Below are 22,691 nucleotides of genomic sequence, written 5' to 3'. Positions count from 1 at the left end.
TGAGCTTCGACGGCTCTGCCTTGAAGGGGCAGACTTTGGCCTGCAGCTTGCCTCTTCTCCACCTATCCCTCAGCCGGGTGTATGACGGCACTGGCTTGTGAGAGCCCTGGAGTACAGACCTCTTGGAGATGGGTGCAGTGGCCCAGCCATGGCTGGGGCAAAGATTTTGGTCCAGCTTCATGGGGGCTGGGCCCTCCAGTCTCTCTGGGGTGGGGTGGGGACGGTCCCCGTGTTCTCCACTTCTCCAGTCTTGCGCCCGGGCCTCTCCCATGGTCTCCGGAGCCTCCGGGACCCTGTGCAGGTCTCCGCTGGACTCTGCGATCAGGGCAGCAGCCAAGACATTAGAAGGCAGCGAGCGCCGTGCGTCTCACTGCTTGTTTGACAAAGCACCGTGGACGTAGCTGGACTGGGCGGAAGGGGGCTGAGAACGGCAGTGCCTGCCCAGGTCACCTCACCGCCCCCCCACTCCCTGCACTCGCGCTGCCTCTCCTCCAAACACTATTCTGAATTCTGAACCAAGGTTGACCTCACCTGGCCTTCCAGATGCTGGCAAGTAAGTGGAACAGTCTTGTTCATTTATAATTTACAGAAAAATAACCTTTAAGCTTTTTGACAAGGTCAGGTGCCTACGAGGAGGAAGCGATAAATAGATGGAGTGCAAATAATGCCTCCTGACACCTCGCGAGTTCAGAGCAAGGTTGGGAAGGCTGGTGCGGGTGTGTGTGTGTGTGTGTGTGGCCTGACATCTCTGTCTGAACAACTTCGTGGTGAGCTGTGCTGGCAGGGAAAGCGCTTCCAAGGCAGCCGGCCAGGTTTGCCGTGAGTCCCTCCTTGCCTCCCCCAGCAGAGAGACACCCTCTTATTCTTCTGTTTTAATCTTTATATTTCAAGCATTTCCTGCACAAACCAGAAATGTGCTTCTAATTTCCCTGTGGCAATTTGTCTGCTTCTGCCGCAGGAGCCGAGAAAGCCCTTTCCGGCCTTGAGGGTTTGGGTGAATTTACGTTGTGTTTTGTGCGTCTGGCAGAAGTGACGGGAGGACCTGGCACTCGGTGTGATGGCAGCTGCTTTAGAGCAGAATGTTCCGTCCGGGGCGTCTTCAGGCCCGGCTGCAAACATCCCTGTCGTGTACCGGAAAGACTTTGCGTTTGGTGTAGGTGTCCGGTGTCCTCTGCCACTCAACACAATACTATTCCAGGGGGGTGTGGGTGGCCACTGTGGTCGCTTTGCCCCCATCCCATGGGTGCAGAGAGCAGCGGATGGACCTGCTCGTCACGGGAAGTGGCAGGAGGAGGCCCCTTGCGGTCTCTTCTCAGGGCATCTGTCCTGGTGGCGGCGGAAGGGACTGAGGCACCACCATGTCGCCTCAGGATTTGGACTTCAGAGGAGCAGGTGAGGCAGGAGAGGAGCCAAAGAGCTGGAGAGAAGATGTAGCATTCCCTTCTCACCAAGCTGGAAGCCTGGAAACCTGGTGCCTTCAGACTTTTAAGCGGCACCCTCTCTTGGCCTTTGTCCATCGGGTTGGGTTTGATGGGAGCTGTAGCCACAATATCAGGAGGGGACCACCCTGGAGCAAAGGGGTTAGACAGTACCTTGGTAGCAGTGGGCTGATTCAGGTAAGCCTCTTTGGAGGTGCGAGGCCTGAGTCATCCTGCGCCGGCAGGTGCCCTCCTGAGGACCAGCTCAGCTGCCCACCCCGGCTGCTCCCCTTTGCATCCGCCGCTCCATCCAAGGCTGGTTTATCCCAGCAGTTTTTTGTAAGAAAAACCTGAGAAATTCACCGCTGGCTTTTATGCCTCTCCAGCACGTTTTCTTTGCTGAGAGAAAGGACAATACCACGTCTTAGGGGGATCTAAGGGAACAGGCAGGTGTGGCTTGGCTGGAGCTTTCTCAGTCTGCTCTTCCACTGGCACATGGTTAGAAGACCGAGCGGTGCTTAGGGAGGGCTTGCACTCTGCCCCAAAGTGCTCTCACGAGGCAGCGGGATCCACATGCGATGGTCCACTCAGCCCGTGGCTCTGTCAGCTTTGGGGGGATTGTAACCTTCGGAAGCGTGCAGCCCAATCTGTAAAGACCTCCCTCATCCCGAAAGAAGGCCTGGTCAGGTTGAGATCCTCTGAAAACAGAAGACATCTCAAATAGAACCTTTTCTGGGCCTGCGCCGGCTTCGCCCTGCCGCGCATCGTTCCCCCTTTGCGCATCGTTCTTGAGCTGGCAGTGCTGCTGAGAACCATGTCACCTTCACAGGCTCTGCCGAGCCTTTTTCTTCCTCATCACAAAGCCTCGCAGCCCCATTCACCCTCACACAGCAAAACACTTCAGCCTGCAGGATTAGTCACTCCTTTCCAAAGAGAACTTACTTAGATCAGGTGGCATTTCTGTAATCATCACTTAAGTTACCCTGTTTTGAATCAAGTTAAATGGCATGGGGGGGGGGGAATTCTCTCTTTTGCCCCCCATCGGTGGTGGTTTGTCCTTGGCATGAGTGGCGCATTGCGCCGGAGAAGGCTTTTCACTTCATCTGGCAACAGTGGCGTGTGCTTCAGTCCCTTTGTTTTATTTTGCGTGTGCGCGTTAAGTGGCAGGGGCTCAGGATGAACTCCAAGCAATTTTATTTGCTCTATTCTTTACTTCTTGGAAGCCATCCGCTGGCAAGAGCTTCGATTGTCACTGGCAATACATAAACCATGACAAAAGCCTCAGAAATACTATGGGAGACATCAAAATGCTGTTAGGAATTTGCCGTGACACTTCAGGCTTGACTTCTGCAGAATGGATCCTTTTGGGAAAACTTCAGCAGGACACAGTTGTTAGAGTGAAGCTAACAACATTTCTTTGAGCTGTTATTGGCAAAATCGTACTTCTAAATCTCACCATCTGATCTGTATTTTCCCCCTTTGCAACCTATTCTCCCCCGCAGATGTGTTGGATCACAACTCTCTTCATCCTCAGCCAGCAGGGCCATTGGTTAAGGATGGTGGGAATGGTGGTTGAACTTTCTAGGGTGCCTCAGCTTGGAGAATCTTGCCTGCATGTTTCTCCCATTGTGTTGAACTCTTGAACATCCTTTCTCTGTGGAATCTGATTTCTGATTTGCAGGGACAAACCAGCTACTTGGAGAAGGGTGTTTACCTTTCCTCTCCCTGCTTCTTGCTCCCCACGGGTTCCCAAACCTCAGCTGGAGGGAACGCAGATCTGGGACCCCTCGATTTGGCAGTGGGGGGCTTAATTCTGCTGGAAAGAGTAAGCATCACTACTTCTCTCCTAGAAACTGCCCTCTCCCAATGCCACGTTGCAGAGGAAAGCAGCCGGGGCTCAGAGACCAGGCCGGAGGTCCCGTGTTTGGTTCCAACCTTGCTCCTGAGCCGCTGTCGGAAACGTTGCCTTTCCTGAGCAAAAACATCTGTGCACTCATTTGCTGTCAGCAGCTGTTGGACATTTTATATCGTCCCTTTTGCTCTTGTGTCTCAAAATGCCTTGCATCCAGAGGTATCAACGAGCATTCATGCCTTCCGTCCCTCACATGTGTGAGGAGTCGTTTCTCCAGGCTGTGAGTCCTCCTTCCTTCCCCGGGGGAGACAATCTTTTAATGCTTGAGGTTTGGGAAGGGGAAGGGCCTCGACATCTGGAAGTCAGAAACCTTCGTCTGCTTTGCCGCTGAACTGATGGCTGTTGGGAGGGAACGCTGAGGGACAAGAGGAATGAGGAGAAACATTTGAACCTACCTCTCTAACCCTCTTCATTTCACTGCAGTGTATGAAGCCCTTAATACACATTGGCTCGGGAACGCCATACGGTAAGGCGGGCGAGAGAGGTCGTGGTGCCGTTCCTGATAGATTTGGACCAGCAGCCTCTCTGATCACACCGAGCAGCTCCCCCAATTATGGCACCTTCCCAAGCCAGTGCTGTGCTCCTCCTTAAGCGGGTGCCCCCTCCACAGATCCCGCAATCATGCAACGACAACAACCCCCATCATGCCGCACTGCGTGGCCTTCCCACTTAGCTCTGCTGGTCGGACCCTTCGCACCAGAATATCTGGGAGAATGTCTGTCTCCGTTTGTCTCGGCCTGGTCACCGAGACCTGCATCGAGGCCTTTCTTCCAACCCCTTGCTTTTCGTTTAATGGACTCATAACTTAGATCTTAACTGGATTTGCACTGCATGTGGAAACTCCCTGGAGTGCGCCGTGGTTTAAGTTAAAAAAGAGGCGCAGGGGTGAAAACTGTTGTATGAGATCATTCTTGATTCTAAAGGAAAGTCCAAAGCAGGGGCGACATAGCAACCCAGCCTTAGTCAAGCATGATTCACTGTACCTTATTCTGGTCGGGAATTTCACCTGAGAGAAGCTTAACTCTTCTGCTGCTTCTGATTGCTAGAAAAGGAATGAGAACGAAAGCACTCCAAAAGCACACTTTGATGTACTCTTTGTCATCCGTTTCATTTTTCTCCTGTTGTTTGAAATGCCAGGATTTTTTAAAAAGTCTACAACTTTCGGCGTCCATAATCAGCCCTCCATCTGGTCCCACCGGCTGCTTCCAAATCTGCATGTTCTCAGCTGTGGAGCGTTCGGCTTCCTGCTTGCCTTTCTCTCTGAGGCAGAGATGCCAGCAGAACCAAAACTGTAACAGCTCGATGGGGGAAGGAGCTTTCAGTCCGGCCGCAGCTTTAGCAAGGAGTGGGAGCTGTAGCACAGAAGAGACCAAACCCTCTTTTTTAAATTCCTTGAATGTAAAAAAATGCCACCTTTCCCTCCCTCATTTCCTGTTCCAGCCTTCCCCAGCCTAGTGTCATCCGGGATGGGTTGCACTACAAGTCCCATCATCCCTGGCCATCCTGTAGAAAAAAGAATCACCGCTTACCTACTGCTAATCACTGAAGCCGTACTCCTCAGTATGTGAAGCTGCTGTCCTCTTTCCTCAGCCCAGAAATCAGGGTTCGGTTCAGAGTCAGGCAGTTTTCTTGGAAGCGCTGAGCAGGAGAGCCGTCCAGATGTTCACATCCCTTGGGAATGCTGGAAGTAACGCCTGGTCTTGCCCACTTCTTGGGAATGTGCCCCTCCAGGTCCCTGCCCACTGCTACAGTCCAGGCCTTTCTTCCAAGGCATGTGACTTGTTCTCCTTCATGCGATGGGGCTTTTAAAGCCTGTTGCTTTTTCCGCTCCTGGTTGATTTAGGATCCATTGTTTTTAACCATTGCAAACTGTTCGCATTTTAAAATGTCTGGCATTTTCCATTGTATTTCATCACCTTGTGTTTGTTTGCTTGTTTCTTGCGCTTTGCAAACCACCCAGAGAACTTTGGCTGTGGGTTAGAATAAGAGTGCTGTAAACTAGTCCCATGGCTGTGCAAAAGTCCCCTGTAGTTCAATACAACCTGCTTGTGTGTAAGTGTCAGCAAGCTGCAAGGCCTTTTGGGTGGCAGCCCTCCAGTTGTGGAAGAATCTTCCCTCTGCAGCCGTTCTGGCAGCTGTATCTTTTAGCTCGCAGAGGTTTGGTGGCACAGGACAAGCTCTTTAATTTAGGCCTTGTATATCTTATTGCCAGTGGTTAAAATTGTGTGCGTTTGTGTGGTGTCTTTTTGTATGTTTTTATGCAACTGTTTGGCTCCTAGGCCTGCTAGGAATGAATACTCTGGTCCAGTGGGAGCATACATTCAGGCACTCGGCAGTTTCTTTCCAGCAACAGAAATCTCTAAATTACACAGTGCTGAAGGGTGGCAGTCTAAGAGTGCTACACTTAATAGAGCATGGGCAGAGTGTTTCATTGGGTCAGGATTACATACACACGGCAGAGAGAAGAATCAGTTTCTGAATGGGCAATAATGCAAGAACAATGTAGAAGCACAGAAACACTGAGAAATCTTTAGGGAAACATTGGGAAAATACCATGATGCGTCAAGACGTTGAGTGGCAAATATGGAGATAAAACATTCCAAAGTTGCAGAATTTGTTGTTGTTGCTAGTTGCAAAGCCGTGTCTATCGTACTACGACCCCATGGACAGCACTGCTCCAGGCCTTCCTGTCCTCCACCAGCCACGGAGTCCACTTAGGCTCACACCAACTGCTTCAGTGACCCCATCCAGCCACCTCATCCTCTGCCGTCCCTTCCTTCTTTTGCCATAAATTGTTCCCAGCATCAGGCTCTTCTCCAGGGAGTCCTTCCTTCTCATTAGGTGGCCAAAGTATTTGAGTTTCATCTTCAGGATCTGGCCTTCTAAAGAGCAGTCAGGGTTGATCTCCTCTAGGACTGACCAGTTTGATCGCCTCGCAGGAGTCTCCTCCAGCACCACAATTCAAAGGCCTCAATCCTTCGGCACTCAGCCTTCCTTGTGGTCCAGCTTTCACAGCCATACATTGCAAGTGGGAAAACCATAGCCTTGACTATACGCACTTTTGTTGGCAGGGTGATGTCTCTGCTTTTTAGTATGCTGTCTAGATTTGCCATAGCTTTCCTCCTCAGGAGCAAGCGTCTTTCAATTTCTTGGCTGCAGTCCCCGTCTGCGGTGATCTTGGAGCCCAGGAAAATAAAATCTGTCACTACCTCCATTTCTTCCCCATCTATTTGCCAGGAAGTGAGAGGACCGGATGCCATGATCTTAGTTTTCTTAATGTTGCATTTCAAGCCAACTTTTGCACTCTCCACCTTCACCCACATCAAGAGGTTCTTTCTTTCTTTCTTTCTTTCTTTCTTTCTTTCTTTCTTTCTTTCTTTCTACCATTTTCATGCCGCCCCATTCGCAAAAAGCCTCAGGGTGGCTTACAACAATATTAAATAAACATAAATAAACAGTTCGTATAATTGGAGTTAAAAAACCGGAAACATCTCGGCATATACCTAAAAACCCCATAAATACAATTCATAAATTAACAATTAAAATTACTTTTGAATAAAAAGGTCTTGGCCTGGCGCCGAAAAACAAATAACGACGGCGCCAGGCGGACCTCTCTGGGGAGCGCATTCCATAGGTGGGGTGCCACCGCAGAGAAGGCCCCCCTCCGGGTGCTCACCCTCCTAATATTTTTCATGGAGGGTTCCCGTAGAAGGGCCTCTGCTGCCGATCTCAAGGGTTTAGTTCCTCTTCACTTTCTGTCATTAGAGTGGAGTCATCTGCATATCTGAGGTCGTTGGTATTTCTTCCCGCGATCTTAATTCCTGCAGAATTTAACAGGCTTCAAAGTTTGCTTTTTCCAGTGTGAGGAAATTTCAGGAAGGCAATGGGGGAGCTGGCAGAAGGGCGACTGGAGTCTCCAAGATTTCATATCTGTTTGGATGTCCGGGGCCTGTCTCCCTTTCCCATAGAAAGAACCTGAATGGAAAACGCTGCAGATTGTGGGGAGAGAGAGGGGGATAAAACAGGCCGTTTTCTGTATTCTAAAGTATACAAAATTCAACCTTTATTAGGGCAGCTCCTACATAACATCAGTATTGCATGTGCAATATTGTATTTTAAGGGTTGTAAGCTCTGTAAAGGGCCCAGGCACATCTGGTATTTGGCAGTATAGAATGTGGGAAGGGGAAGGGGGGCTCCCCACACTCTGCCCTTGCCCCCCTCATTGCTTTGAATGCTGCCCCAAAACCGTGGACTTCAGCCTCTGGGATGGAGCAGGTTTGCTCTGCTGTCCTTTGCAGGAGGGCCCAAACCCGCCGCGCTGCCTGCCTCTGTCTCTGTCGCCCGCTGTGCCCAGTGGCCTCGGAGGCTTGCCGTACGTCAGTCTCCTCCCCCTGCTCGCTATCTCATCCCCACAACAACAGCCCTGTGAGGTAGGCTGGGCTGAGAGTCTGGGACTGGCCCAGAGCCATCCAGCGGGCTCCATGGCCGAGCGCGGACCAGAACCCGGATCGCCCGAGTCCTGGGCCCGATCTCTTAACCACTCTGCTGCACTGCCTTTCCTGGAACAAGCTGCGGGTGCTGAGCCCTGTCTCAAACTTGCAGGAAGTGCAGCATCCCCACCTTGCTGCTAAAAGCCTTCAAGGAAAACATTTGTGGGAGGGAGAGCCGGGGGGGAGCTCCGCTGTCCAAGGGCCACATGCCACCGGTGGGCGGGGCTGGGGGCAGGGGGCGTGGCTGGGCAAAAGGGGAGGGGCCAAAACTCCAGCCAGTTTCAGCCTAATGCTCTTACTGGCAGGCTGGCCTTTAAGAGGTGGGGGGCGTACGCAAGAGTCACCATGTCCGAACAGGCCCCGCAGAACGGAGGGGCATGCTGGGTAACGGAGGGGCATGCTGGGTAGCCGGATGGGATGCCTCGCCCTGGGCCAGGCCTCAGGCCGGTCTCGGGCCTTCCCGGTGCTTCCTGTAATGGAAAGAGCCTCTCTGCCCGAACAGCAGTTCGGCTCCCCCGCCGCACAGCCGCAGCCGAAGGTTACGTCATGCTCTCACTTTATGGTGAAGGTGACTACGGGAAACGCTGGCAGGGCTGTCGGCGTCGAGGCTCTGATTTAGAGCGCTCCCCGCTCGCTCGCTGAAGGGGGATCTGTCTCGTCTGCGCCAGGTGTAGCCAGCAAGATAATGGAGTTGGCTGGAGAGCGCGAGCCCTGGCAGTGTTCCTGCGGGAGCTCTCCGTGGTCCTGCGATTCGGTGCGCATGGGGGCCAAGCCCCTGGTAGATCAAAGCGTGGCTCGGGGGCTCGGCTAATGACACAGCCACAATGGAGGAGAAGGGGGACTCTAGCTGGGGGGGGGGGCTCCCAGTGGCCTTCTCCCCCTTTCATTCTGCCCTCCTCCAGCCCCGCGATTGAGGCTCTAGCCTCCACTCATCAGACCGGTGTTCTCAAGGTCGAGGTGACGCTTCCGCCTCGCTGACACAGAAACATGCCTTGGGTTTTGTGCCTTACCTTTCTCAGACGCTTGCTGGGCGGGGGGCGCCAGCCGCAGGTGTCGCAGGTGGGGCTGTGAAGCGAACCGTCCTCCTCAAGGGCCCCTTCCCAGATAGGCCCACTTCTTCTTCTTTGCTGTTGCTGCCCCCCATCGGCTCATTGCCTCCCCCACGCCCAATCCTTGCCCCTGCCCATGGGAAGAGTGTCTGGTGCGCAGAAGCGCCTTCTCCACATTCCTGCAGCTGCTCACTCTCTTGGGGGCCACAAGGGAAGGGTGTCTCCATGGCCCCAATTCCTCCAGGAGTTTTCTTTCACACGCACGCTGCCCCACACTTGCTGGGCAGACAGAGCCCTGAGTGCGGGGCGGACGCAGCGCCCCCCCTGTTCCTCCACAGCCCCATGGGTGTCTGGGGGCCCAGCAGAGGGGCCCCTGGGCAGGACAAGTGGCTTGGGGGGGGAGAGGAGGAGAACCCTGCTGGGGGGTTCCTGCTGGCATTTGGGCCCTCGGCTGGTGCCCAACCGCGCCTACACAGAGGCCGGCCCTGTCCCCGGAGCCTGGCAGGGTACTGCTGCCGGGGTGGGCCTTCTCAGCCGGCGGCAGTGCCGGCTCCTGGTGTCAGCCTCGGCACGCACCCGTGAGGCACAGCGAAGAGTCTCTCCAGGGAAGATCAGCTTGTCTCCCCGCCACGTTCCACCAGTGGAGGCCGGGCCGTGGGCGGCAGCAGGGAAGGGCCCAGCACCGGGCCCAGCACACGAGTTCAGGCTGAGTCCCGGGTGCAGAATAGGCCAGGGGCTGGGCGCGAGTGAGCAGCCCCGAGTCAGAGGCACGGAGCAGAGCAGTCCGATTCGGCACCCTCGGAGAGAGTCGGAGCACTGTTCCAGGGGCAGTTTACCGGAGGGACGCTGCTGCAAGGGTTGTGGCGGGCTGGAGCGAGGCAGGGTCTACTCAGAGGAAGAGCAGAAAGGGGCGCAGGCTGGAGCGAGGCAGAAATCAACTGGAACTAGGCAGGGATGAACAGGGGCGGGGCAGGGGCCGGGAGCGGCCACGCTGGGAAGCCTCTGATGCTGGTCTCCAGGGCCTCCGGAGCATCGCCCCACACGCCTGCAAAGGTGCTCCTGGTCCTGCGAGCGCTTGCAGGGCCCCTCAGGCCCTGATCCTGACAACACCTGCTCTCCCACCAAACGCCCCTGCCCCATCCTTGCTGCGTATTTCTAGGCAGTGGTTGGACGAATCCCGGCGCGGCCTGTTTTTTGCAGGCTCCCTGGGCCTGGTCTCTTCCTTTCCCCGTTCTGCGGCATTTCCAGCAGGAGGGGGCAGGAGAAAGATCAAGGCGTGTAGCTTGCCTTCTCCGTCCCCCAGGCTGCACGAGGCAGGCTGGGGGAATCTCCTCAGGGTCCTGGATGCAGCGCATGTCCGCCTGGCATTCCCCCCCCCCCCCCCCCCCCCCCCCCCGCCGGCTCTGCTCCAAAATCCAACCAATCGCTTGCCCATTTCGTGACCGCAGCAGCTGATCGGATGCAGAATGTGTGAAGCCCGCCTTTTGCCGTAAGGGTCCACCGACAGGCCAGGCTGAATCTTAATAGGCGCCTCTTACAGTAGAAGTCTATCTTTTACCTCCCAGAAAATTTCTCCAAGCACAGGTGTCCTTTGACAGTGTTGTGCTGCCTTGTCATTGCAAACTGCTGGAGTTCAGTGACTGGACAGCATTTAACAGGAGAGAGCGAACTGTTCGAAAACTGAGCTTATGCATCTCTCATGGCAAATCAAATACACAACAGAGGGTTTCAACACAATCACCAGGGACATCTGATCCGAACAGCGAAATGCAGACCCTGATCCTATATACAAGGTGTGTCCAGAAGGTAATGAGAATGGTATTTTAAAAATTCTTTTATGAAAAATTCTTACAATTGAACACTGTCTCCTTCAAAGTATGCGCCTTGTGAGTGTACACGACGCTCCCAGCGGTTTTCCCATTCTTCATAGCGTCCCTGGAAGTCTTCCAGCAGGACGGCTTTCAGATTCTATGTAGTGGCCCTTTCGACATTATCCACATGACCAAAATGGTCTCCTTTCAAACCATTCTTCATCTCTGGGAAGATGAAGACGTTGCAAGGAGCCAGGCCGGGGCTGTAGCGTGGATGGGGAAGTCCCATGATGTGTTTCTCCGCCAAAAACCCTCCGACAGCCAAAGGACTGTGACTCGGTGCGTTGTCGTGATGAAGGATCCAAGCTGAGCCGATCTCAACCTGTGCCATCTTGTGCAGATGATAGCGCAGCTTCCCCCTAAGCTTTCCTCACCCTTTCCAATGTTTCCGATGCGCTTTTGCCCAATTTACCCGACGTTTCCGTGCTCTGCTGTTCCAAACTAGCTTGCATTATTCTTAATACGAAACACCTGAACAGGGAGTCACAAAAGAGAACGTCTCGACTCTGGCAGGGCTTTTACGCGGCTGATCGGTGTTCTCACCTACACCTGGCATGCCACTCCAGGTGACCTTGGCCGGCTTCTCCCTTCACAGAGCCCTTCTTGAGCGTAGGGGCCTCTTTCCTCTTAAACAGAATGGACACTCTGCCTAGTGGACTTGCATCGGATTGCTCTGTTACTCGGGCATCCAGGGGCCCTGCCCCGGTCTTTCCACCGTGGCACACACTGGCCTGGCTTGCAGTCCACCACATCTTGCTGTGGGACCTGTTCCATCAAGCTGGGGACCACAGCGGCGTGGTGGGTGGCTTGTCGTGTCACGCAAACTGAGGTCACATGCGTTGCTTGACAGACAGCCCTCAAATAAAACAAGCCACGGATTGTTTTCAGGGCTCTCTGGTCTCCAAAGATACTGCTTCCCGGGCTTGCGTTCCCGGCCAAGCCGGGTGCCTGCAGGTTCCCAGCATGACGCAACAGCCTCCGCAAATAAATTGCGCCCCAGAGAGCTGTCAGGTTGTCTGTACTGGGTCAGCATGTGCTCTCCTCCGGGATCCTTTTGTTCACAGCTTTCTCCAGAAATAACCCTTCTCAACGTTCCTGTCTCAAAAGGAGCCCCTTCACAGCTTCTTGCAGGCACATGCAATTCTCTGCAGTTCTTTTTGTGACAAAGCAATTTTGGCCAACCTTTCGATCTTGTGGACTGAGAACCAGTTAAGAGAATAAAGAGGAAGAATTAAGCCACAGCTCTTGTAGCAAAGGGAAGTAAGAAATGGAATCTCCCACGGATTTGCTTTTGGGATAGGTGCTTTTTAATGCTCGTAAATTACCTGGAGTTACAGGTGACTGTAGAAACAGAGCAAGTCAGAAGGGTCCATCTGGGCCATCTAGTCTGACCCGTGACTCCAGCCGGCTCCACTCATGACACGCCCACCATGTGCATGTCCAGCCTATCCTTGAACCCCCGCACCGATGGGGCCTCAGCCACCTCCCATGGAAGCCTGTCCCACACCCTCGGGGTCCTGACTGTCAAGAAGTGCTTCCTGGCATCCAAACTGAACCTTGGCTCCCTGAGCTTTGCTCCGTTGAAGTGCATCCTGCCCTCCTCTGCAGGGGAGAACAGGTCTCTACCCACCTCCGTGTGACACCCCCTCACATACCTGTATGTCTCCAACAGATCCCCTCTGAGTCTCCTCTTCTCCAGGCTGTAAGGTGTCCAGTGCTGTTTATGACTCCAAATTATTCAAGTTGCTAAAATCAGAAAGGGTTGCCAAGAGTTCCAAAAGGATGTCTCCAAACTGGATGAACGGGAAATAAAATGGTTAAGGCCATACAATGAAAGTGTAAAGATTTGCACATCTGGGCAAAACAAATTGTACCAACACATTCACATTAATAAGGTCTGAGCTTGTGAGACTGACAGGAAAAAGGTCTTGAGATCATGAACATAACTTGGTGGAAGCGTGGACAGGAAGTCCGGTAGCTGTGGAAGCAGCAAATTCCATTATTAAGGGTCATTAGGAAAGGGATCAAAACTAAGATTATGTTTTTATACAATTCTGTCATGCAGTCGCACGTGGAAGGTCGGGCCCACATCTCAAACTGTACAGTTGGAAAAGTTCCAGAAAAGTGTTCAAGGGGCTGAAGCCGTTCCCCTGATCTGTAAAGACAGATCTTGTTCCATCATGTAGAGGAAACGATAAGGAAAAGTTTGGCTTGGTGGAGAGAAAGTGAAGAGAGACTCCCAGCCTAATATACCCCACAGGGTTGTTGTTGTGGAGCTAAAATAGGAGAAGAACCCTGTAATCCGCTTTATTGTTATAAATGCAAAGTTATGATGATGATGATGATGATGATGGTGCTTTTTTCTGTTTCTGTAACAGAAAGAGAAATCATGCCTTTTCATGACAGTGAATGGTGGGAAATCTAGGACAGGATAAAGGAAATACATCTTCACACAACACAAAGAGGAATTATGCCACAGAAAACCCAGCTCGGTTGGGCTGAGCTTTATTCTGACCCAACACAGCTCTTCTTGGGTTCTTGTTCTTACCTTGGCTGGGGATGAGCAGGTGAGGAGACAGCCCCCCCCTCTCCTCAGTGCCTGGTGGCTCCCCAGATTGTTAATGCTTCTTTGCCAACTAGATATCCTATTGAAAGACTGCAGAACACTCTCTTTGAATGAAGGAGGCCATTATTTTAAAATATGATCAACGTGTCACATGGAAAACAGTAAGTAAACCTATGTGGGGTTATGTTTTGATTACTAAAAGAGGCAACCCTGCTGGATAGCAAGGAGGAAGACACGGGTTAGGGTGTGAAAAAGTTGGGATGCTCTTTTAATTCCCCCTCACCCGTACTTTGGCATTTTAATAAAAGGAACAACTGAAGCTGACATTCGGGAGGGGAGGAGGGCCACCGTGTCTCTGGAAACTTCCTGTAATAATCTAATGGAACAGTTTTGAGATTTCACAATGCTCCCGCTTCCTAATTAGGACAAGCTTAAAAGGGAACAGTTGGCATTCCCGTTGGTGAGGGCCCATGTGTTACCTGCAGCAGGCCAAGTTGAGAATGAAACTGATTTTTCTCTTACCTACGTTCCGCGTTCGGCAGCTGCTTCGAGCAGGTGCTTGCTCTCTTCCAAGCAGATGGTGCCAAAAGTGGGTTTGTTGGCAAGTTTCTCTACAAAGCATCCCTTCTTCTCACACATATTGATGCGTATGCAAAGAGGCACATGCAAGCAGGCCGCTATTTCTGTTGTCGGCAGTGTTGTTGTTGTTATACGGTAGCCCGGGTTGTGTAGAAGGTCAGTGCCAGGCCAGCGGAAGCACCTGCAGCTCACGACTCCAGATTCTTCCCCATGTTGACCTCAGATCCGTGCAAAGAAGGGGAAGGATCCGGACGTACGGGCACTGAAGAAGGGGCCGGATCCCTTCACACAGCATCCTGAGCCGTTTGAGCAGCGCTGTTTAAACAGGGCCCCCCGCAGGCAGTTCCAGTTTGGAATATTTTGCACAGTGCTGTTCTCAAGGCTTCTCAAGGGTTTTGCTAGCACTGCTGACAACCACGGAGGTCTGCTGGGATTAGCTCTCGGAAGCTCGTGCGAAAATACCCAGTGCGTTGAGTGGGGCTGGGAAGTGCAATCCAGTTAGCACTGATTGTGGGCTGTTGGTTTTGTATTCTTTCCTCTTCTCCATGCTTCTTTTTCAGATGTGTGTATTGCTTTCCATTTCCCTGCATGCTGTGGAGTTTACAGTCTTCATGAGTTTCCTGCTCATGAAGACGGTGTTTGCTTCCAGCATCATGGCTCCATGCCTCTGGAATCAGTTGCTGGGGAACATGAACTCGTGTTGCGCTTCCCAGCTTCCCCTTGGAGCGTCCCGTCGGCCACCTTGAGACAGGCTCGCCCTTCTGCTGATCCAACACGGCTCACCCAATCTTCCATTCTTTTTTGTCGCATGGAGGGTCAGAGTGTCCCGTTCATCACCCTCTTTCCTCTACCCACAGTTCTGGTCTTGGGGTCCCTTGGCTGGCCCTACAAGCACTTGATGGGTTCTGCTTTTGAGAATCCCACTGCAAACTGACCCAATCAATTCAGCAGAATACACAACTTTGTGTCAGGTGCATTCAGGAATGCACAAAGGCAGATCAAATGCAAATATAAACGTGCATTTTGTGAGAAAATACCTCAAAAATATCTATATATATCTGTCTGTGGAATTTTGCACAAAAACTTGAAACGCTGCAAAAATGGGAAAGAACGGGCTTATAATTAGATGCTTGCGAAACTGATGCAGAAAGAGACCTGCCTGCCTATTCTTCACTAGCAAAGGCCCCGTCCTCTTGGAAGAAGGAAAGCTTGGCCCAAGCAAGGAGGGCAGAAAGGAAGGGCTGCCCTGTAGCCAAGTGCTGCTCAGTGTGTGCGATTTCTGTCTACCTGGGAAATAGTCCGAGATCCCCTTCGCCGAGCCCCATGTCCTCGTTCTTTGCCGACACTGAGCAAAGTGATAGCTCCAGGCCTGGCCAGATGAGGCAGATGCAATGAAATGTAGGCGACTCTCCGGCCCCATATGAATGCCCCGTTTCCCTGCAGACCGTGGCTTGTGCCGACCTGGTTGCGGTAGGACCCTACGGCAAGCAGGGTGGAGTTATATGAAGCCACCACAGTCCCTTTATCAGGATCCTCCCAAGTTGGACACCATCTGCTTTGTGGCGGTCTGTCGGCTTCCAGGCTGGCGCCCACCTGGGCAGCTGGGCCTTGCCTTTTGCACCCTTTGCCCTCCGGGCACACGGCATGGTGTGCTTCGGCCATGCCGCTGGCGTCTCGGTGCTGCCACAGCAACTCCCAGGTCTGGAGCACCATGCCTGCTTGCTTGAAGACACGATGCTGTAGACAGTTGGCCAAAGAAAGGGTCACGCGCCTAAGAACGCTTGTTGGAATGTGTGCTTTCTGTTCCCGTGGTTCTCAGCTCCTTTCCTTGTCAGCTTGGATGCGTAGCCAGAAGTGTGGCTTCAAGAGAGGTATTGCTGCCACTCTGTACAACTCTGGTGCACCCGCAGCTGGAGCATTGTAGGCCCTTCATTACAAGAGGGATATGGCAAGGTTGGAATCAGTGCAGCGCAGGGCCACGAGGTTGGTGGCCAGATTGCAGGGGATGCCATATGAGGCGAGGCTGAGGGAACTGGGTCTCTTCAGCCTGGAGGAGAGGAGACTCAGAGGGGGTCTGTTGGCGACATACAGGTATGTGAGGGGGTGTCACACGGAGGTGGGGAGAGACCTGTTCTCCCCTGCAGAGGAAGGCAGGACACGCTCCAACAGAGCAAAGTGCAGGGAGCCAGGGTTCAATTTGGATGCCAGGAAGCGCTTCCTGACAGTTAGGATCCCCAGGGTGTGGAATGGGCTTCCCCGGGAGGTGGTTGAGACCTCATCGGTGAGAATGTTCAAGGATAGGCTGGACATGCACATGGTGGGCATGTCGTGAGTGGAGCCGCTGGAGCCGGGGGTCAGACTAGATGGCCCGGGAGACCCCTTCTGACTCGCTCTGTTTCTGTGTTCCTCCACTGTCACCTGACATGCTTTTATGTACTGCCAACGGTCCTCCTCTCAGTTTTGTGCCTCTTGTACTCCCATGTCATTAACATGCTCCAGCAAAGGCGGTGGGTCTTTCATCTTAAAAAGGGGGGGTTGGATTCCATTTGTGTTTCGTGCATTGTCAGGCGTCTTGTGTCCTCCCATCTGCTCCCTGACAGAACTGGGTTGCTTCTGCCCAGAGTGCCCTTGTGTTTGCCCTGATTTGCATCCGTGCTGATGAGCACTTCTGCAGTTGCAGGAAGGTGCTGCTATGCATCAGCTCATGCACATGCTGCCAATGCAAAATTAGCGTAAATCCTCTTCAGGGGGTAACCCGCGCCTGCAAGTCCACCGAATTTGCATGACTCAGACAGAGTTGGTCTCCTGCAGAATCCCCGAGTCAGATTCAGAGAAATCCCAATGCATCTGAACGCACTGTGAATCCCTGCAGCATCTCTGATCTTAAGTCTGTGCATGACAAAGCAGAAGATCTAACTTCAGAGAACGCGAGTTGTCACTGCCTTGGCTCCAAACCGTGCCGCAGTTTGTGCGGTCTTCTCTGCACGTCCCAAAAAATGCTGCAGCCTTCAAGCGTACCTTCATACCCCCCCACTGAAGAGTTGGCCGGGTCTTTCTCCCTCCGTCTCCGCCTCGGCTCGTGTCCTTTGCCTCACGTGCTCCGTCATGTTCACTCAAGCCTCACGGAGCGGCAGCTGCTCCAGGAGACGGAGGCACTGACCAGAAGCGCTTTGCTCACTTACTTCCTCCCCGGGCACAGGGACCCCTAAGCTCGCTTGGCTTCGCCGTTCATATCGAGCAAACCACCAGAGCTGAAGAAGCCAGATGAGACTGACATCTGTCTCTTCAGCCGTAGCCAAGTTGCTGTTGCTCTGTGGCTGGCAGGGAGGAGAGGCCCGGCTCGTTCTTCTGCTGGCTTAGCCCGCCTGCCTCTCTCCCTTTTCCTCTGCCGCTTTCGGCTAATGCATCAGGGCTTCTGCAACCCGAGTTAGGAGGCTGCCGGGAAAGATGCACAGAAGAGCTGCTTGCATGAATCAGGGGACAGAGAGCACCTTTCATAATTCATTAGAGCTTGCCTTGTGGACTGTGAAAAGCAACGGATAGCCCTTGACTGGAGAACGTCCCAATGCGGGAACAGCTTTTTAGACGCAAGAGGGGATCGGCCATGCCTGCTTCTACAGACTGATGCCCTCTGGTGTCCAAACTCCCATCAGGCCCAGCCTCAAGGGGAAGGCTTAGCTACCCCAGTGGCTGTGCTAGGCAGGTGTGACGGACAGCCACCTGAGTGGGCTGGTGTAACGTGGTGTCCTGCACCAGCAGGGGGTTGGACCCTCCCAACTCTGCTGTTCTAGGATTCTGTGATTCTGTGATTGCTGGTGCAGCCCCAGTGACACTGGGAAAAGCTCAGCTATGAGAACGTGTAACTGGAGGGCAGGACAAAAGATACGAAGTGGAGTGAAATTCTGCAACAGTGTCCTGCCCCTCGGATGCCACTTCCCCTGCAGACCCGCCAGCGTTTTGCAGAAAAAGCCCAGCACCGCTCTTCTGGTCAAGCCGTGGTTCCGATGTGGCCCTCCCACTCAGCCTTGCCAGCCCCCAAACCACTCCTCGGGCTCCTCTCCACCCGCCGCCACCCATTCTGTGGGATTTGCTCACCCCGCAGAAGTGCTGGGAGGGTGGCACAGGCATAAACGGGCCAAGCGGCCGCTCTCTCCAGAGCATCACATGAGCCCCTGAACCGCCGCCCGCTGCATCGGCCTGGCGGTGCTGGTGTCTGCTCTGTGGGTGGAAGTCCCAGCCTGCCCGGTCCGGTCCAGCTCCAGCTCCAGCTCCAGCTCCGGGAGAGCCGTGGTCAGTCAGCCCTGGACCTGCTGCTCCTGCTGCCGGCCAAGGCAGCTGCCTCAGTTTCTTCCTAACAAGCGGTATCAGTTCCTTTGTTCTGCCATCTGTTCACTGTTTCTCACCAGCATTTCACTGTGCTCATGCTCATTTGCAGTAGTGCGAAAGAGCAGATCCCTGTGACTGCGGGCATGTGCTAGCAGGTATTCGTCGACACGCATGCGCACGAATGCACATTAGCATAAAGCCTCCCCTGATGGGGAAGAACTGGCCCTCAAGAAAAAGGTGAGGGATTTTAGCCCTGTTCTGGATGGGGTTGCAGTCCCCCTAAAGGACAGGGTGCGCCGCCTGGGGGTGCTCCTCGACCCAGAGCTGTCCCTGGAGCACCAGGTGCCGGCAGTTGCGAGGAGCGCTTTCCTTCAGCTTCGGCTGATGCATCAGCTGCGTCCTTACCTGGTTGGCAACGGTGACCCGTGCTCCGGTAACCTCCCATTTGGGCTAATGCAATGCACTCTGCGTGGGGCTGCCCTTGAAGATGGTCCAGACACATCAGTTGGTCCAGAATGGAGCTGCCAGGCTATTAACGGGACCGGCAGATACTCCCATATCACGCCGGTCCTATCTCAATTACACTGGCTGCCAATTCAAGTCCGGGCCCAACTGAAGGTGCTGGTGATGACCTATAAGGCCCTAAACAGCTTGGGTCCAGGATACCTACAGGAGCACCTCCTTCTCTATGTGCTGGCCTGTCCCTTGAGATCGGAGATCCTTCTCTGGGAGCCCTCTTTGAAGGAAACTAGGAGTGTAGCTACCTGGAGAAGGGCCTTCTCTGCAGTGGCACCCCAGCTGTGGAACACGCTCCCCGGGGAGGTTCGCCTGGCACCATCACTTTATTCTTTTCAGCGTCAGGTGAAAACCTTTTGATTTTCCCAACATTTTAATATTTAATTGGTTGTATCTTTGATTTTATCATCAATGGTCGATGTAGTGTGCTGTCTGCTTGGTATGTTGTTGTTTTCCATCCAGAGGTTGTGGCATTGGACGGCATATAAAAACTTGAAATAAATAAATAAATAAAAGTTGGCTATTGCAGAATCTTCAGGTCCGATTTGGGAAAATTCAGCGGTATAATAGACTCCTTAGGATCCTGGTTCAGGGGTGGGCAGAAGGTAATGTTCCAGATATTTTGGACTTCAACTTTCAGAAATCCATGCCGTGACCATCAACGGTCAGGAATGCTGGGCATCCAAGGCTAAAATATCCGGAGAGCTACTTTCCGTGCATGTCTGCTCAGGTGGATCATGTCAATATCTGGAGCGCAGGCGTGTCAAATGCTCAAAGAGAAACCCGGGCAAACGGGTTAACTTTCACTTGTGCGTTGGAACCGTGGGGACTTCCTTATCCAGAGACGAGAAGCCGGGGTGGCTTCAAGGTTCCCCGGAAACATTTATCTTGGGACCATGACTTTATTAACTGCCTGAAACGCCTCGGCCATCAGGCAATATAAGAACAAGGCAAATACATAATTGCATCAAGTGTGTCTTATTCAGAATCTGGCTGTCGAGGAATATAAATCGCAGGAGACGGGGCGGTGGGAGGCCGAGGGAGAGAGTTCGACACAGCGAGGTCCTTGTGTGAATATTTACTGTTAACATTTAATATTGCCTCTCCGGTGACACGAGGACACGATCCCTGTTCGGAAGGCTGCAGGGTGCCCTTGCTCTCTTGAGAGCTGGAAAGAGAATTGGATATCTGTGGATATATAATGCGGATATCCGTGCCCTCACGTCCACCCGGAAATCTCCTCTAACCACAGAAGCACTTCTCAAGTTTTAGCAGCTGGCTTGCCAGCATGGATCAGAGCCTAATCTCCCCCCACCACTCCCCCACACCGATTCATTAGATGCTGGCAGCAGATTTGGGGTGGAAGGCTGCTCCTGCGGAGGGTGGATGGGGCAGGGCGCAATGAGGATGCCCCCGTTTTCCTCTAGCGGAATATGAGTGATTTACGGGTTTGGACGCTTCCCCTCTGCCATCTGGAGCTGGGCCTGAGCCTCCCAGAGCATCTTTCTGGTTTCAGATCGTAGGGCACTGGGAGGACAGAACAGAGCCCTGGTTCCTGCTTCCCCAAACCGTGTTTTGAGGACGAGGCATCGCTAAGAAGCCAGTGTCCAACCCGGCTGCAGGCAAACTCTGCGTTACAGCTCAGTGATCCACGGAGCGCGGCTGCAGCGGACGGGCGGGTGGGCGGGGGGCTGCTTGAAAGCATCCCCAAAACATGGTGCTCTGAGTAAATGAGATAACACAGAAAGCCGTTTTGAAAGTGGAGCTGCCACTTGCCTCCGGTTCGGAAGCATCACCGCCCCTGACTGCGGCCACTTTGCCACATCTCTCGCTGCGGCGGGCCTTCACTGACACAGCATTTGGAGGGGCTTCCTTTGTTTATTCACGACACCCCACTTCTGGGCTTCAGCTGTAAACAAGAGAGGGATTCTTCTGCTCCTCCTCCTCCTCCTCCCCACGCTCTCATCCTCACCACCGCACGAAGCCGGTGTGCCCACAGCGCGCCAGGGAACTGGAGTCTTCTAAGCCTCTGTTAGTGGGGACGCTTGCGTACTTCGCTGGTTCCCCCCACCGTGGCCCATTTCAGTCCCCGGACCCAGCACTGACTGCAGTGTTTGTGCAGGGTCTTTCCCGTCAGAGGCCCCCCGGTGCTTCCCGTCCAAAGGCACCTGTGCTTTCCATCTTCCCCCTCTTAAAGGATTTTCTGTCACAAACGGGTCACAAACGGCGAATGACAACAGGCGGAGCCCCTTTGACGTTCTCCGGAGGAGGCGGAGCACTGGCTTCACTCATCCGGCCAACCGCTGCTTCCCTTCGATTGCCCTTGGCTTCCCAGGCAGGGATGGGAGGCCCCGGAGCTTCAGCTTGGGGCTCCACCATCTCCTAAGACAGCTCAGTTATTTCCGAGCTCCATCATGACCCCCTTTCAGACAATTGCGGAAATCGTTTAGGCTCGCTGCAGGCCCGCTTCTCTTTCGCCATGCCCCGACATGCCGCGTTTTCGTGTGCCCCTCTCGCCTCTTCTCGGTGCCCTTCTCGAGGGCTGAAAAGGGCTTCTGAGGCCACCAGCCGTTCTCTCCCTGTCTGTGCTTAGCTGCCTCCTTTCATTCTTTACACATATTTTGCTTTGTGAGGGGATAGCCCTAAAAGGTGCCCTCCAGAGACGCTGAACGGACAAATACGAATTTTTGTTGATAAAATTAAGGGCTGCAACATGCCATGTGCAAAAACCTGGGCGTTGATGCAGAGAAGATCCACGCGTCTGACTTCACAGTTCTCCATATCTTTGTCTCCCCATATGACCAGGCAAATGCCTTCAGTCACATGCGCCCAGAAAGTCACCTAGTTAGTATAATTTGTCCGCGTTGCCGAGCATAAAGTGCTTCTGGCTCCATGATTCCAGTTGGAAGTCCAAAGCTGGTAGTTTGCACTTCCTGCTTTTTTGACACAAGTGTGTGTGTGTTTGTGTGTGTAGGTGTGCTAAGCTTAGTGTCTGGCCCCAGAGAACAAGTCAGTCTGATGCAGACTGGGACTGGGAAAAGGACTGGACTGGGCTGGGCTGGGCTGGGACTGGGAAAAGGTGATTTTGGGCCAGCCCCTCTGTCTCAGCCTAGCCTACGTCACAGGGTTGTTGTGAGCCTAAACTGAGAGGAGGAGGAAGGGTGCCATAAAAATGTAACAGACGAGCATTTATTTAATTTCTATGCAGTTCGTAAGCCCAGAGCAGCTCTCTGGGCAATTCCCAGAGTCAGAAAACTGGCAGCACAAAATAAAATAGCAAAGAAAAAAATCAGCAACATCACAGTAGAATTTGCAGAGTATCAAAACCACAGCAGGCCTACAACAATCGCATTCAAGCTCTCCCAAAGCTGAACGATCAACGCAACCGTTTCTTGTGCCACCGTTTCTTCTCCAACTCGAAACATGGGCAGTATCTGTCCTTTTCCACACTAATGGGAGCCGAAGTTAACCCAAAGGTACGCTAGGAGTTCCCGAGACCCCCGTTCTCAGAACATGGCCAGTAAGTGGTGTCTGCCGAACATCGCTCAGCTGACCCGTCCTCTTCTGAACATGAGCGTTTCCGCTTGTTCCCAGGGCTGTGCTGGGAAGCGCCAGGTCCTCGCATGCCCAGGGTCCATCTCACCGGTGCAGGTGCAGTGGCAGTAATGAAACTGCCCCGTACTTACAAAAGAAAGGTGTTCATCATAAAACGAGGGTCTTTTTAACAGGGATCTTTGTCATTGGCAAAGCCCAAAGTTTTCTGCTTTCGGTATAGTAAGGGCTGCTGGCCAAAATGCCTGTTTTGGGGGTAGAGTAGCTCAGCCTATCTAGTCTGTTTGCATTCCCCTGCAGGAAAGGAAGGGCAAAAAAATGGGCTTATAATAAATAAAGCGTTGGTAAATAAACACGTGTTGGGGAAGTTCTTCTTGGTTATGAATAGCGTCTACGGGCACAATGCTATCCA

The 22,691-nt window shown here is 53.1% G+C and overlaps 1 protein-coding gene across 1 annotated transcript in view; it reads left to right on the top strand.

Moving 5' to 3' along the window:
- MSRA (methionine sulfoxide reductase A) overlaps positions 1 to 22,691 on the top strand; it is a 222,515-nt gene that overhangs the window by 194,384 nt on the left and 5,440 nt on the right. The window lies entirely within an intron of this gene.

This window comes from Varanus komodoensis, unplaced genomic scaffold, assembly GCF_004798865.1.
Source record: "Varanus komodoensis strain SLA01 unplaced genomic scaffold, ASM479886v1 scaffold64, whole genome shotgun sequence".
Lineage (NCBI taxonomy): Eukaryota > Metazoa > Chordata > Lepidosauria > Squamata > Varanidae > Varanus > Varanus komodoensis.
Note: the sequence above shows the minus strand (reverse complement) of the source record. Positions and strands in the feature narration are given on the sequence as shown.